Raw genomic sequence first — 17,018 nt, forward strand, 5'->3', positions numbered from 1 at the left:
AAATATAGCTGCCAGACCTCCCCCTTTTTTCCCTCGTGTATTGTTTGTATATAGCTAATGTTTGGGATGGACGCTTCGTTTAAGAGAGCAGCTCCAAGTCGAATCAAGTACTCGACAACGCCAGGACATTACAGTATGAATGCATGCATCTTCTGGTCTTGCGATAACAATCAAAGCCTTGTGTAAAACAAATGAATGGATTCAGTCAACAGAAAAACTGCATTGCTTTTATTTAGAAATGGGTGCAGGGAGAATATGTTTATGTTTGTGACATATTCGACAGATACACATTGCTCGCCAAATTAAGGCCAAATCCCATTTCACCCCTTGGCCCTACCCCTTGGCTCTACCCCTTGGCCCTTCCCCTTCGTTTTGCGCTTACACGTGTAGGGGTAGGGTGTCCCAGTACCTGTTGGGACGGAGGGTTACGGCTTTATACCCCTCCAAAAGGAGGGGTACCCAGAATGCCTTGGGAATCACTGGCAAGCTGGGATAGAGAACCACAAAGGTAGTATTTCTCCATTAGTACGGATTTAAAATTATGATAATGATTCTAATATCTTGGTTTAATATGATTTAAATGTATTATGGTCACTTTTTTCATAACAACCTTAGAATAAAAGGTTGCGACTGAGATTGTCCCCTATTTTCACGTAATCTTAATTTGTATGTGCGTACAAACATTTTGGAGACTTGAAAATGACGATGCAGACGTGAAATAAGGATATAAGGAATAAGAAAAATGGTCTTGTGTGAAAATCTAATGTTTTTACCTCTTCAGCGTTTTTTTCATCAGTCCGCTTTTTGACTCAGATTTATTTCACAAAATAGGCCATTATGTGTTTGTGTGTAGTTGTTTGGTATATACTCCATTCTCATATATACAGTAGTGCTCAGTGGACACATGCCCTCAATCACTTCTTAGCTATCCGTATGTTTTCTTTGATCATTAAAATCATGAAATTAATACTTTATTATTTTTTTTTTTTTTTTAATGTTGCGGCTTCTTCGGTTGGTGATTTAGGAAGGATCATGAGGCATTCATTTCTGCACAATGGGCCACGCTTAGCTGGCCTAAGTTTTTCAAATGATAAAAACAAATTGATATTTCCCTGAAAGTTGGGATGCAAGATGTTAAAAAATGTCATGCATCAATTTGATCATAATCAAATATAAAAGTTAATAAAGCATTGTATTGGAAAATAAGTGTGGTGGAAAACTATTTTGTAATGTTTGTGACCTGAAACCTGTATGACCTTTCTAATACCTTTATGATCTTTCTATTACTTATAGTAGCGGCAGTGGACAATGACTGTGGACTATAGTGGCATCCGACCTGGATGGCGGATCATGATCTTGCTGGCTGCTGACCATAGACTTTGATTACAGCAGGACTGCTTGACATATAGTATTGAAGTTATCCTTCAAAATGTTTACCCTCATCAATGCTGCTAAAAACTTTAATCTTGATGATGTTTTCCTACACCTGACATCTTTTGCAATTCTGTCTGTCCTGGGACAGGAATCCCTCACATGTGGCTCTCTCTGAGGTTTCTACGTATTTTGACCCTGTTAAAAAGGTTTTTAGTAGTTTTTCCTTACTCTTGTTGAGGGTTAAGGACAGAGGATGTCACACCATGTTAAAGCCCTATGAGACGAATTTGATTGATTGATTGATTGATTGGTTGATTGATTGATTGATATTGACTGTCCCACGACTTAATTTTCCATCTGCTTTATCTTAGATAAATGAATGCAAATCAGTTTCCTGTGTCTTAATTCTTCTCTCATGCTGCATCTAAAGAACCAGTCTGCACTGGCTCAAAACAGCCCTTGTTCTCCTAAATAAGATCCTTCCATTAGACTGTTCCCCAACAATATTCTGAGATCCCTGAAACTCTCTGTGTTGACCTTTCTGCAGAAAGCCCCTATTATAATACACACAGACAAATTTGGTTTGATCTTTGTGTTAAAATACACAAAGACAAATTTGGTGTTCCAGCCTCAGATTTTCCGATCACAGCATTTTGTCCATTGAAATGTCAGACAAGTATATTTACACACACACATGTTGTCATATAGCTGGAGGGGACAAAAACATTTTTAAGCTGTTCTCAGTTTTTGGTGGATTTGAGGTCATTTCACGAACAAGCAGGCAGGTGAAGCAGCTAAGAAAAGGCCTCAAGGAGACCACCCTAGTTTGGCCCCTCCTGAACGAGAGAGAAGACTTACTTTTGTACCAAGGAATTCCGAGGCAGCTCTCAATTCACATGTAAACATGACATCCACACTTGTGACGTCAAAATTGGATCATCTGTCTATATCTACTCTGTCTATATCTACTCTGTTTTCTCTTAAACATATGTACATTTATGACTTGTTTTGCAGTAGGTAATACAAAGGATCATGTGGCCAGTCTTGGAGGAAGAGGATGAGGAGGATTGTGCCTTGGAGGATAAATATAGATTGGCAGGATACCTGCGGCTCTTCATTGAAAATGTTAAAGATAGTTAAGTCTTTTTCTGAAATATAAAATGCATAGTATTACTATTTTGTTCACAAATGGGCCAAAATACTTTAAACACATTTTGTCTAATATGTCAAGTTGAGTATTAAGTAGGGATGAGCGAGTACAGCATTATCTGTATCTGTATCTGTATCTGTTAACATATGAATTATCTGTATCCGTATCCGTACTCGGAGTGGACGGGGCCTAACCAGGAAGTGGGTGTGATTTAACCCGGGAGTGTGTGTGTGTGTGTGTGTGTGTGTGTGAGTGTGTGTTTGAGTGAGTAAGAGAGAGACATAGAGAGAGAGGGGGAGTGTGTGTGTGTGTGTGTAGCTTAATTTGTAATATTTTTTATACCACTACTACCTAGAATGTGTCAGACACTCAGTGCGTGAAGTAAAATAAAACTGGTTAGAGCCAACTGACGGTTTAAAAAAAAAAAAAAAACTCCAACGACTGGCAGAGAGAGGGAGAGAGAGAGAGAGAGTGAGAGAGCGTAGCCAGACGCTAGAGAGTAGTCAGACACTTAATGCGTGAAGTAAAAAAAAAAAACTGTTTAAAAAAAAAAAAAAAAAAATCTCCGACAGACAGAGACGCAACGCAAGTCGCTTTCTACCAGCACCACGTCTGAACGAACCCACGTTTAACAGAACTCTACTGGTTAATAAGTACACAGTGATGCTGTGTGAGGATTTTCATTCAGTCCGAGCACAGATAATGACTCGTATAATACTCGTGCTCGGCAAAAGTGCTTTATCCGTACCGGATACTCGTTTCAGCCGAGTATCCGGCTCATCTCTAGTATTAAGCATTAAGTGTAGTTCACAAAAAAATTCTGATTGCATGATAGGTTCATAGGTAATATGTTCTAACTACATCCTAGCCTGTGGATAACAAACCTTTATATCCTCCAAACAGTAAATTGTTTTAGTTTTTTTTTTTTTAAGTGAACTTCCAATGCGACAAAGGACCATGAGTTTAAACTGGGCCTGAAGCATACGTACGCCACATCTCATGCATATACTGGGATCTATAAAAACAAACCTGATGAAAAACTGTGTGCGTTTCCACGCAAATTCTTACCCATGCGTTCAAACAGTGGTGATACAGACGTCAAGTGGTGAACTGAAGCCAGATTATTGATCCAGTTCATCATTAAAACCAACAGCTTTAGTTGTGCTCGCGCGACATATCTGTTTGACACAAACCTTTAAATTGAAAACTAGGGCTACGTTGTAGAACTTGCGGGCCCGAGCACCCGCACGTTGAAGCCTGTAGCGGTCGGTGGAGAGAGCGATCGATGACCAAGCGCACGTCTCCGCGTTGCATGCGTTTTGCACACTGCAGAAAGATAAACACTTCACTATCTTCGTCCGTCAAGCGACGCCGATCATTGCCTGCTAATTGCTCATTACGATCCACGCTATCAATTGCACGTCACACTCTGAAAATTACATGTGAATCGAATGATAGTTGAAAAACAAAATTTACTTCCTGTTGCCAGTAGGTGGCGCGATCACTATTATTACACACAGACCTGATCTGTTCAAGTAGGCGCTCTGATGTAGCGTGAGCAATTTTGTGTCAATTGGACAATTTTACCACAACGTTATTTTCACACTGATCAGTAGGTGGCGCTATGACCCTAACCCTAATATTCAGATATGGAGCTGTTCAGGTCACGATTGTGATCAGAGGTCAGTAGTTTGGAGCCTGTTGGATAATGCAGAGTGGAATAACAAAGTACTTCCTGTTTCATTGATAATCAATAGGTGGCGCTATGACACTGAGGAAATATTGACACATAGGGCTGTTCAGGCTTGTACTCTAATCTTTTGACAGAAGTTTGGTAGTGATAGGACAATGCACAGTGGACTTATGAAAACATTGTCTCGTCTGGCGAAGGATGATCCTTCGCCAAACATCAATGTTTACATGGTTTGAGGAAATGTCACAATTCTGACCTTGATCCAATGACCTGACTAAGCTCATTTGAGCTGTATATTGTAAAGCAGCCAGGAGCAGTTCATCAAAATATAAAACATGTCACTTCCTGTTACCACCAGGGGGCGCTGTGATTTCAAGTCATAATTTCTGTGTAGATGTCATCAGGCTGGGACTCTTGTCTTACATGTCTAGTTTGGACTCGATTGGACCATGTATGTCCGCGATACAGATGCTCATGTTTTGATGGCGTTTAATCAAACTTTGACGCCACGCCACGGTAACACGGTTTGCCAAAAAATAAATCCCTTAATCAATTTTTATCTCAATCTTGTTGTGATGACACTCAACTGAATTTTAAGTTGATCTGATGAAAGCTCTACGACAAGTACATCAAAATATTAATGTGGAATATGGCTAAAATGGCCACTAAATTCAAAATGGCGGGCTTCCTGTTTGGTCTAGCATATCTATCCAAGAGACTTATTTGTTTGTTATGAAAAGACACATTCCCAAATCGATTTTTGTACATGTCGGCCAATCGTAGTGCCGGGGCTGCCCGTTAGGGGGCGCTAGTCAGTTGTTTTGCCACGCCCATTCCTTAAAACCATCTGAATAGCTTCGGGGGAGGGGGGCTGTTGATACACACATGTAGTTTGAGGGAGATGGACCCATGAACACTGAAGATAAAGCGTTTTCGTGTGTCATGGCGAGCTGATTTGACGCCCTGCCACAGTCAGACGGTGTGACGAAAAGTTGATTTTTTTTAATAACTTTAGATCTTCATTTTGTTGTGATGACAGTCGTCTAAATTTTAAGTTGATTTGATGAAAACTCTACGACAAGTGCATTCAAATAAAAAATTATTGAATATGACCAAAATGGTCACCAAATCGAAAATGGCGGGCTTCCTGTTGCGTTTTTCATAATGCAACAGGAAGTTTTTTTTTGCATCTGGTGATGATACACAGCTGTCTTCAATTTCGTGAGGATCAGTGAATGCTAAATGAGGTGCTTCTCCGTAAATGAGGGGCTCTCCGTTGGTGGCGCTGTTGAGCCATTTTGCCACGCCCATTTCCAAATACCCCAGAATACGTAAATGTTCACGACTTTCTAACTTACTGCAAACTTTTACAACTTTTTGAGCATTTAAAGCCCTCAAAAAGCGAATTCACTAGCGGAAGAAATAATAATAACTAGGGCTACGTTGTAGCACTAACGGGCCCGAGCACAGGCAATAGCAAGTCTGTTGCGGTCAGGGGAAGAGAGAATGATCGATGACCAAGCGCATGTCTCTGCCTTGCGTGCGTTTTAAGCTCTGCAGCAAGAATAAACGCTTCACTTCCTGTAGCCAGCAGGTGGCGCTATGATTTTAAGTCTTGGTGTCTTTGTAGATGTCATCAGGTTGCGACTCTTGTCTTACATTATGTCGTAATGACGGAATCCATTACGTCATTACGGTAAGCGTGCTGCGTCATTTCCTGTTTTCTTGCCACTGGTGGTGGTCGCTCTGCGAATTAGCTCCGCTGCTAAACACAACTGTTTCTCTGTAGCACTACGGCTAAAATCACCGGTCTGTAGTTAAACACTCGCACATACCAACCATTTTTCTATCGTGCTTAGTGTTTCTGTGTTCTGTCTGAGCTCACCCTCGTAGCTCTATAGCAGCAATGTCTTCTCTCTCTCCCTGTTGCTCTACTGCTCTCTCTTGCTCCGAGTGTCTAATGTTTACCTACTCCTCTGCCTCCCTTAACAGTAGTGGTACATGTAATAAATGTAGTGTGTTGATAGCGATGGAGGCTCGGCTTAATGACTTAGAAGCTCGGCTCAGCAGCTTAGAAACTCCGTTAGCTGTAGTTAGCCACCTCCCGCTAGCCGCGGAGCCACCTAGCTTAGCACGTAGCTTAGCCTTAACGAGCAGTCCCCAGACTAGTCCCGTGCAGCCGGGAGCCCAGGGCAGATGGGTGACGTTCCAGAGGGGGCATAGTGCTAGACTTAGAAAGCCCACGATTAAAGAGCCACCAGCTCACGTTTCAAATAGATTCTCTCCACTCAGCGAGGCACCCGCTGATAAACAAACTCTGATTATTGGCGACTCGGTTCTGAGAAACGTCAGGTTAGCGACACCAGCGACCATAGTTAATTGTATCCCAGGGGCCAGAGCCGGCGACATCGAATCTAAACTTAAGTTAATGGCTAAAACTAAAAAAGGTAAATACAATAAAATCGTAATTCACGTCGGCAGCAACGACCCCCGGCCTCGTATGTCGGAGGTCACTAAATTGAATGTTGAGTCGGTGTGTGCTTTTGCTAAAACGATGTCGGACACAGTAGTTTTCTCTGGCCCGCTCCCTAATACAACAGGTGACGACATGTTTAGCCGCATGTTGTCTTTTAACCGCTGGCTGTCGAGGTGGTGTCCTGTAAACGGCGTGGGCTTTATAGATAATTGGCTAACTTTTTTGAGAAAACCTGGTCTTGTTAGGAGAGACGGCTTAGGAGAGACAGCTGCTCCATCCCACTTGGGATGGAGCAGCTCTCTTATCTAGGAATATTACTAAATCTATAACATGACAACCCATAGTTGGGACCAGGAAGCAGAGCTGCAGTGCTAAACACTTCTCTGCGCTCCCTCTGGATCAGTCACAAAACCCCATAGAGATTGTGTCTGTTCACCGTCCGATTAAATTATTGAAATTAAACAATAACAGAGCGAGAACTCCACAGAAAAATGTAATACAAATTAAAACAACCTCTGAAACAATACAGGAAACCCAGACTTTTAAATGTGGTCTTTTAAACATTAGATCACTGGAAAAAAAGGCTCTTTTAGTTAATGAAATAGTCTCTGATTACAACATAGATTTATTTTCCCTCACTGAGACGTGGCTGCATCCTGATGATTATGTCAGTCTAAATGAATCTACTCCCCCCAGTCATATCAATTCACAGGTTCCTAGAGAAATTGGGCGAGGAGGTGGAGTTGCTGCTATTTTTAACTCCAGTCTATCAATTAATCCTAAACCTAAACTCAGCTACCAGTCATTTGAATGTCTGGTTCTTAGTCTTCCACGCCAATCCAGGAACCACCAACAGCCAATCATATTTGCCGTAGTTTACCGTGCTCCCAGGGCTTATACTGAATTTTTTTAAGGAATTCCCTGAGTTTTTATCAAACTTAGTCCTAAAGACCGATAAAATTATTATTGTTGGTGACTTTAATATTCATGTTGATAATAATAAAGATTGCCTTAGCGTAGCATTTATTTCAATACTAGACTCTATTGGTTTCAGTCAGTGTGTGCACAAACCTACTCATTGAGGTAACTACACACTTGACCTTGTATTATCGTACGGTGTCGCAATTGAAAATTTAACAGTACTTCCGCGCAATCCAGTTCTATCAGACCATAACTTAATAACCTTGGATTTTTCAATAACTGAATATATGCCACTAATAAAAAATTCATTTTCTAGATGTCTACCTGATAGTGCTGAAGCTAAATTTAAGGAAATAATCCCAATTACATTTAAACCCGTATTAGCAGTAGATATAAACAACAAATTCTTTAAAACCCTGAGCTCCATTGAGATCGACCACCTCGTCGATAGCTCTGCAGACTCATTACGATTAACATTAGACTCAATAGCGCCTCTAAAAAAGAAAAATGTCAAACATAGTAAATTAGCTCCGTGGTATAATTCCCAGACAAATGAGTTAAAACAATTATCAAGAAAACTAGAAAGGAAGTGGCGCTCCAGCAACAATGTTGAAAACCTCATAGAATGGAAGAATAGTGTTAAAGAATATAAAAAGGCTCTCCACAAAGCAAGAGCCGCCTACTATTCAAAACTAATAGAAGAGAATAAAAACAACCCCAGGTTTCTCTTCAGCACTGTAGCCAGGCTGACAGAGAGTCACACCTCCACAGAACCCAGTATTCCTCGATCCCTAAATAGCAATATCTTTATGACCTTTTTTAATGATAAAATTCAAACTATTAGAAATAAAATCAACCATCTCCTGCCCTCAATTGGCACTAATACCCTCCCAACAACAGAGATCTCAGAAACGGCTGAGAATCCTACCCATTACTTAGACAGCTTCTCTCTGATCACCCGTGATCAGTTTACCAAATTAATCTCAGGTGCTAAACCAACAACCTGTATCTTAGATCCCATTCCTACCAAATTACTTAAAGAAATTCTGCCCCTAATTGATAGTTCATTACTTAACATTATCAATCTGTCATTATCATCAGGTTATGTACCACAGTCTTTTAAAATAGCTGTCATCAAACCCCTACTCAAAAAACCCACCCTAGACCCAGAGGTTTTAGCCAATTACAGACCAATATCTAACCTCCCCTTCATTTCTAAAATCTTAGAAAAAGTGGTAGCCAATCAGCTGTGTGAGTTTCTCCAGGAAAATAATATATATGAAGACTTTCAATCGGGGTTTAGAGCCAATCACAGTACGGAGACAGCCTTGGCAAAAGTCACTAATGACCTTTTAATAGCCTCAGATCAGGGACTTGTGTCTGTCCTCGTTCTGTTAGATCTCAGTGCAGCATTCGACACAATTGACCATCAAATTTTATTACAAAGACTAAAACAGTTAATTAACATTAATGGAACCGCCCTTAACTGGTTTAAATCGTATTTTTCTGATCGCTCCCAATTTGTTTCAAATTAATGATGAGTCATCTGTGCGCACCAAAGTTAATCATGGTGTTCCACAGGGCTCTGTGCTCGGCCCAATTTTATTCTCATTATATATGCTTCCACTAGGAAACATTATCAGGACACACTCGGTAAATTTCCACTGCTATGCGGATGACACCCAGTTATATTTGTCAATAAAACCTGAACAAAGTAATCAATTAACTAAACTTCGAACATGTCTCAAGGACATAAAAACCTGGATGACCCGCAATTTTCTCTTATTAAACTCAGACAAAACAGAGGTTATAATACTTGGCCCCAAACACCTTAGAGATGCATTATCTAATGATATAGCTGCGCTAGACGACATTGCCCTTGCTTCCAATGAAACAGTCAGGAACTTGGGAGTGATCTTCGATCCTGATTTATCCTTTAATAGTCACTTAAAACAAATTTCTAGGACCGCTTTTTTCCACTTGCGTAATGTTTCAAAAATTAGACATGTCCTTTCACAAAAAGATGCAGAAAAACTAGTCCACGCCTTTGTTACATCGAGACTGGACTATTGTAATTCATTATTATCAGGCTCCAGCAGGAAGTCGTTAAAGACTCTACAGCTTGTCCAAAATGCCGCAGCACGTGTCCTGACGAGAACAAAGAGAAGAGAGCACATTTCTCCAATATTAGCATCGCTACACTGGCTTCCAGTTAAATCTAGAATAGACTTTACAATTCTCCTCCTCACCTTCAAGGCCCTTAATAATATAGCGCCTTTATACCTTAAAGAGCTGTTAATACCTTATAAACCCACTAGAGCACTCCGCTCCCAGAATTCAAGCCTACTTGTCGTCCCTAAATTCTCTAAAAGTAGAGTAGGAGCCAGAGCTTTTAGCCATCAAGCCCCTCGGCTGTGGAATAATCTACCAACTTCAGTTCGGGAGGCAGTCACCATCTTTTCGTTTAAAAGTAGGCTCAAAACCTTCCTTTTTGATAAAGCTTATAGTTAGAGCTAATTAGTGCGCCAGAACGTTACTTGTTCTATTTTGTGACACATGACACACAGAGCTTCTCTTTCCAGCTTCTCCTTCCTCTTCTCCATCCCTATCCCCCTTCCCCGGAATCCCTTTGCTTTATCACCCGCAGATCCAGGGCCTCTGTGGCCGCACCATGGATTACGGTTTGTGGATCGCGCACCGGGGGTCGCGGTGTTGGATCCAGTGTGGCGGATTCTGAGTCATGTGGGCTGATCGTGGTGCTGGTGGCGGACCCTGTGTCGCGTTGGCATTGAGCAATGGCGGTGGACCAGGACCGCGGTGGTGGCTTGTGATGGGTCCTCCTGGTGGGCGGCGATGGACGGTGACTGAGGACTGGAGTGGCGTCTGGTCTGGATGGTGGATCGTGGTCTAGATGGTTGCTGAGCATGGACTGTGCTTGCAGCGGGACTGCTTGGCATGTCATGTTGGGGTTGTCCTTCGGGATGTCTACCCTCATCAATGCTGCTAGAGACTTTAATTATTGATGATGTTGTCCTGCACGTGGCATCTATTGCACTTCTGTCCGTCCTGGGAGAGGGATCCCTCACATGTGGCTCTCTCTGAGGTTTCTACATATTTTTACCCTGTTAAAAGGTTTTTTTTGTAGTTTTTCCTTACTCTTGCTGAGGTTTAAGGACAGAGGATGTCACACCCTGTTAAAGCCCTATGAGATGAATTGTAATTTGTGAATATGGGCTATACAAATAAAATTTGATTGATTGATTGATTGATTGATTACATGTCTAGTTTGGAGTCGATTGGACCAAATATGTCCAAGATACAGACGCTCGTGTTTTGATGGCGTGTGATCAGACTTTGACTCCACGCCATCGTCAGACGGTGTGACGAAATGTTGATTTTTTTGATAACTTGATGTCTTCTACTAAATCATGCTCTTGTTGGCATCTGTTCCTTGTTCCAAGTGGTTGGGGGCAATCAGTTTCATTTGCAGGCAGCTAATTTTCGTATGCAATAGACAAATGACAGTAACATTTAAAGCTGAATTTGTGTGACAAGCTGTATCATGTGATTTTTTTAATCGTTCAATAAATACAGTGTTTTAAGCAGTGATGTATTACAGCAGTGTTGTTGCGCTCATATTCATCATATGGCATCGTTCGTGATGGTGAGTCCTAATGTTGTTGATAGATGTAACATAGGCTACGGAGCCGCATGCAGCTCTTCAGCCCCTCTGCAGTGGCTACCTGTACAGTGTGTGTTGCGCATATTGTTCTCGAACGGTGAACTTAACGAATCAGTTCTTTCACATGATGAATGTGAGTGATTGTAGAGTTCACGTTCATTTTTTAAATAATCATCGTATCAGGCCATCATGGAGTACCAGGAGCGGGTGAATGTGTGTGTGTGTGGGTGCGCGTGATAACTTTAGATCATCATCTTGTTTTGCAGACATATATCTAATTTTTACGTTGATGTGATGAAGGCCCTACGACTAGTGAATCAAACTGCAACACTAACAAAAACAACACATTTCCTGTTGTTACCAGGGGGCGCTGTGATTGTAAGTCACAATTTCTGCACAGATGTCTTCAGATCGCAACTCTTGTCTTACATGTCTAGTTTGGAGTCGATGGGACCAAATATGTCAGAGATATAGAAGCTTGTGTTTTGATGGTGTTTTGTCACACTTTAATGCCACGCCACGGTCAGACGGTGTGTCAGAAAGTTGTTTCTTTGATAAGTTTTTATCTCCATCTTGTTGTGATGGCACTCATCTAAATTTTTAGTTGATCTGATGAAAGCTCTCCGAGAAGTAAATAAAAATATAAAACGTACCAAAAACAAGACATTTCCTGTTGCCACCAGGGGGCGCTGTGATTGTAAGTCACAATTTCTGCACCGATGTCTTCTGGTCGCGACTCTTGTCGTATGTGTCTAGTTTGGACTCGATTGTACAATATATGTCTGAGATACAGAAGCTCGTGTTTTGATGGCGTTTTCATCACACTTTGCCGCCACGCCACAGGCACACGGTATGACGAAAAGTTGATTTTTTTGATAAATTTCAATCTTCACATTGTTATGATGACAGTCATTTACAATTTAAGCTGATCTGATGAAAGCTGTACGACAAGTACATCAAAGAAAAAATTATGGAATATGACTAAAATAAGCACTAAATCCAAAATGGCTTCCTGTTGCGTTTTTCACATAGATCCGAGCACGTTTTTTGTGCATCTGGTGATGATACACAACCGTCTTCAATTTCGTGAGGATCCGTGAATGCTAAATGAGGTGCTTCCCCGTAAATGTGGGGATGCTCCGTTGGTGGCGCTGTTGAGCCATTTTGCCACGCCCATTTCCAAATACCCCAGAATACGTAAATTTTCACGACTTTCTAACCAACTGCAAACTTTTACAACTTTTTGAGCATGATAAAGCCCTCAAAAAGCCAATTCACTGTCGGAAGAAATAATAATAATAACAATCCTTTCAATTTCAATAGGGCCTCTCACCATTCGGTGCTCGGGCCCTAATAATCATTTCAATTTCAATAGGGCTTCCCACCGATTTCGGTGCTCGGGCCCTAACTAGGGCTACGTTGTAGCACTAACGGGCCCGAGCACAGGCAATTTCAAGTCTGTTGCGGTCGGGGAAGAGAGAGCGATCGATGACCAAGCGCAAGTCTCTGCCTTGCGTGCGTTTTAAGCTCTGCAGCAAGAATAAACGCTTCACTTCCTGTAGCCAGCAGGTGGCGCTATGATTTTAAGTCTTGGTGTCTTTGTAGATGTCATCAGGTCGCGACTCTTGTCTTACATGTCTAGTTTGGAGTCGATTGGACCAAACATGTCCAAGATACAGACGCTCGTGTTTTGATGGCGTGTCATCAGACTTTGACTCCACGCCATGGTCAGAGTTTGGTGTTTTCCTATTTTGTAACAGATAAAAATAGCAGTTAAATGTCAATAGTTGTCTTTATTGTCGTTCTATTATTTAATAAATGCAACAAACTATAGTTTTTATATATATTGTATGACTATACATATATATATATATATATAACTTTATAACCTGTGTTATCAAATATGTTGTGCGGCACCAGACAGCTTTAAATTGGGGGAAGAGTGGTCGAGCACAGGCAATGTCAAGTCTCTTGCGGTCGGGGAAGAGAGAACGATCGATGACCAAGCGCATGTCTCTGCCTTGCGTGCGTTTTAAGATCTGCAGCAACAATAAACGCTTCACTTCCTGTAGCCAGCAGATGGCGCTAGGATTTTAAGTCATGGTGTCTTTGTAGATGTCATCAGGTCGCGACTCTTGTCTTACATGTCTAGTTTGGAGTTGATTGGACCAACTATGTCCAAGATACAGACGCTCGTGTTTTGATGGCGTGTGATCAGACTTTGACTCCACGCCATGGTCAGAGTTTGGTGTTTTCCTATTTTGTAACAGGTAAAAATAGCAGTTAAATGTCAACAGTTTTTTATATTGTCGTTCTATTATTTAATAAATACAACAAACTATAGTTTTTAAATATATTGTATATATATATATATATATATATATATATGTATATATATATAACTTTATAACCTGTGTTATCAAATATGTTGTGCAGCTCCAGACAGATTTAAATTGGGGGAAGAGGGGACGAAATGGCTCTTTAAGGAGTCACAATTTGAGCCTTGATCAAACTATGGTCTTACGATGCCCTCTGGTGCCTTAATAGTGGCACTGCAGGTGAAATTCAAAATTAAGTCACTAGAGAGCAGTGTACGACCATGAACTACAGACATGGTGTTTTCATTTTGTTTATCAAACTTATAACCCTCACCACGGTCACACAGATTGATGAAAAGTTTAAATTTTGATAACTTTAGATCTTCATCTGGTTTTGTACACATGCATCAAATTTTTACGTTGATTTGATGAAGGCCCTACGAGAAGTGAGTCAAACTGTAACACTAACAAAAACAACACATTTCCTATTGCCACCAGGGGGCGCTTTGATTGTAAGTCACAATTTCTGCACCGATGTCTTCAGGTCGCGACTCTTGTCGTATGTGTGTAGTTTGGACTCGATTGGACAAAATATGTCCGAGATACAGAAGCTTGTGTTTTGATGGCGTTTCATCAAACTTTAACGCCACACCACGGTCAGACGGTTTTGCTAAAACTCAATCTTTCAATAACTTTAGATCTCCATTTTGTTGTGATGACGATCGTCTAAATTGTAAATTGATTTGATGAAAGCTGTACGAGAAGTACTTAAAAGAATAAATATGGAATATGACCAAAATGGCCACTAAAGTCAAACTAGTGACTTAATATTGCGGTACAAGTAGGTCTGCCGGCAATATAAAGCCACTAGAGGTCAGTATAAGACCATGAAACACAGACATGGTTGAAATGAAAACAAGTCTTTTCATTTTGCACATCAAGCTTTTAAGCCACACCACGGTCACACAGTATGACGGAAAGTTACAATTTTGATAACTTTAGATCTTCATCTTGTTTTGAAGACACGCATCTAAATATTACGTTGATTTGATGAAGGCCCTACGACAACTGAATCAAACTGTAACACATACCAAAAAGAAGACATTTCCTGTTGCCACCAGGGGGCGCTGTGATTGTAAGTCACAATTTCTGCACAGATGTCTTCAAATCGCAACTCTTGTCTTACATGTCTAGTTTGGAGTCGATGGGACCAAATATGTCAGAGATATAGAAGCTTGTGTTTTGATGGCGTTTCGTCACACTTTAATGCCACGCCACGGTCAGACGGTGTCTCAGAAAGTTGTTTCTTTGATAACTTTTTATCTCCATCTTGTTGTGATATAACTCATCTAAATTTTAATTTGATCTGATGAAAGCTGTACGAGCACCGAAATCGGTCGGAGGGCCTATTGAAAATGAAATGATTATTAGGGCCCGAGCACCGAAATCGGTGGGAGGCCCTATTGAAATTGAAATGATTATTAGGGCCCGAGCACCGAAATGGGTGGAAGGCCCTATTGAAATTGAAATGATTATTAGGGCCCGAGCACCGAAGGGTGAGAGGCCCTATTGAAATTGAAAGGATTATTAGGGCCCGAGCATCGAAATCGGTGGGAGGCCCTATTGAAATTGAAATTTGAGGGCTTTAACATGCTCAAAAAGTTTTAAAAGTTTGCAGTAAGTTAGAAAGTCGTGAAAATTTAAGTATTCTGGGGTATTTGGAAGTGGGCGTGCCAAAATGGCTCAACAGCGCCACCAACGGAGCTACAAGATGAAGATCTAAAGTTATCAAAATTTAAACTTTTCATCATACCGTGTGACCGTGGTGTGGTCTCAAAGTTCGACTAAATGCCAATATAAGCGAGCTTCTGTAACTTAGAGACATATTTTGTCCAATCGACTCCAAACTACACATATAAGACAAGAGTCGCGACCGGAAGACATCTACCTAGAAATCATGACTTAAAAGGACAGCGCCCCCTGGGGGCATTAGGAAATTTCTTGTTTTGGTCATCTTACTCTTTGATGTATTTCTCCCAAGCCACTTTGCTAAACCATGTCAAACTGTGTGAAATGGGTCTCAAGATATTGATAATGTAGGCATAACATTACTGTGAATTTTCATCATGCGGATTATTATTGGCGTGGCATCAAAGTTCATCAGCTCACCATGACAAACGAAATCCATTTTAACAGAGTTACCATGAACGCATCATGAGACCGCTTTCGTTTTGTTACGTCTCACACTTGGATGTATTTCTCCTCATTCACTTTGCTAAACCATGTCAAACTGTGTCACATGGGTCTCAAGATATTGATAATGTAGGCATAACATTACTGTGAATTTTCATCATGCGGATTATTATTGGCGTGGCATCAAAGTTCATCAGCTCACCATGACAAACGAAATCCATTTTAACGGAGTTACCATGAACGCATCATGAGACCGCTTTCGTTTTGTTACGTCTCACACTTGGATGTATTTCTCCTCATTCACTTTGCTAAACCATGTCAAACTGTGTCAAATGGGTCTCAAGATATTGATAATGTAGGCATAACATTGCTGTGAGTTTTCATCATGCGGATTATTCATGGCTTTGCAGCAGACTTCTTCAACTCGCCATGACAAACGAAACGCAATTTAACATAGCTGCAAGTGAACGCATCATGAGAATCCTTCAGTTAATACAAGCTGAGTGGTGGTGAAAGTTTACTCATACATGGATCAGTAGCACAGTTTGATGTTCCGCTTGTTCATCTGACGGACACGTTAACGGCGATTGCGCTCCCGCTTCTGTGGTAAGTGAAGTTAACTATTTTATTTCGATGTGTTAGAAGTGATTAGCAACTTGTTAGCAAAGCTGCGCTAGCCCCGAGGCTAAACAATATCTTCGCATGGGTGCAGTAACTGTCCTTCGATTCGATTGGGGTTTTTACCGACAAACACCGACATGAAACGACATGAGCGGGTCCACCCAGCAGATATAAGCGATACTTTATGAGGATGACTCTGAGACAGGAGACTGTGTGTCGGCTTGTAAGCTAGCTTCGCTAGCGGGCTAGCTAAGCTAACTGAAACCTGAGTGTTAAGCTCTTTCTTCAGAGTAGTGTTGTAACGTGTTACAGTGAAAAATAACCGTATCTCCCACCTTCAGTATTTAAATCGTTAATCTCTTTCTTCAGAGTAGTGTTGTAACGTGTTACAGTGCAAAATAACCGTGTCTCCCACCTTCAGTATTTAAATCGTTAATCTCAGAAATACTTCACTGAATTCTTAAGTTAAATATGAGTAAATCATAGCCTTGTAACTTTACTAGAACAGACAGTGTCATACAGAGTTGTAGGCTTATATGCACTACCTATTTCCTAAGCTGAAATGATTATGATCTGATTAACTTTGAATT

At 41.0% G+C, this 17,018-nt stretch overlaps 1 protein-coding gene across 6 annotated transcripts in view; it reads right to left on the bottom strand.

Moving 5' to 3' along the window:
* Positions 1–17,018, bottom strand: part of si:dkey-240h12.4 (death-associated protein kinase 2) — a 50,519-nt gene that overhangs the window by 25,494 nt on the left and 8,007 nt on the right. The gene's annotated exons all lie outside the window — the stretch shown is intronic.

This window comes from Platichthys flesus, chromosome 17 (assembly GCF_949316205.1).
Source record: "Platichthys flesus chromosome 17, fPlaFle2.1, whole genome shotgun sequence".
NCBI lineage: Eukaryota > Metazoa > Chordata > Actinopteri > Pleuronectiformes > Pleuronectidae > Platichthys > Platichthys flesus.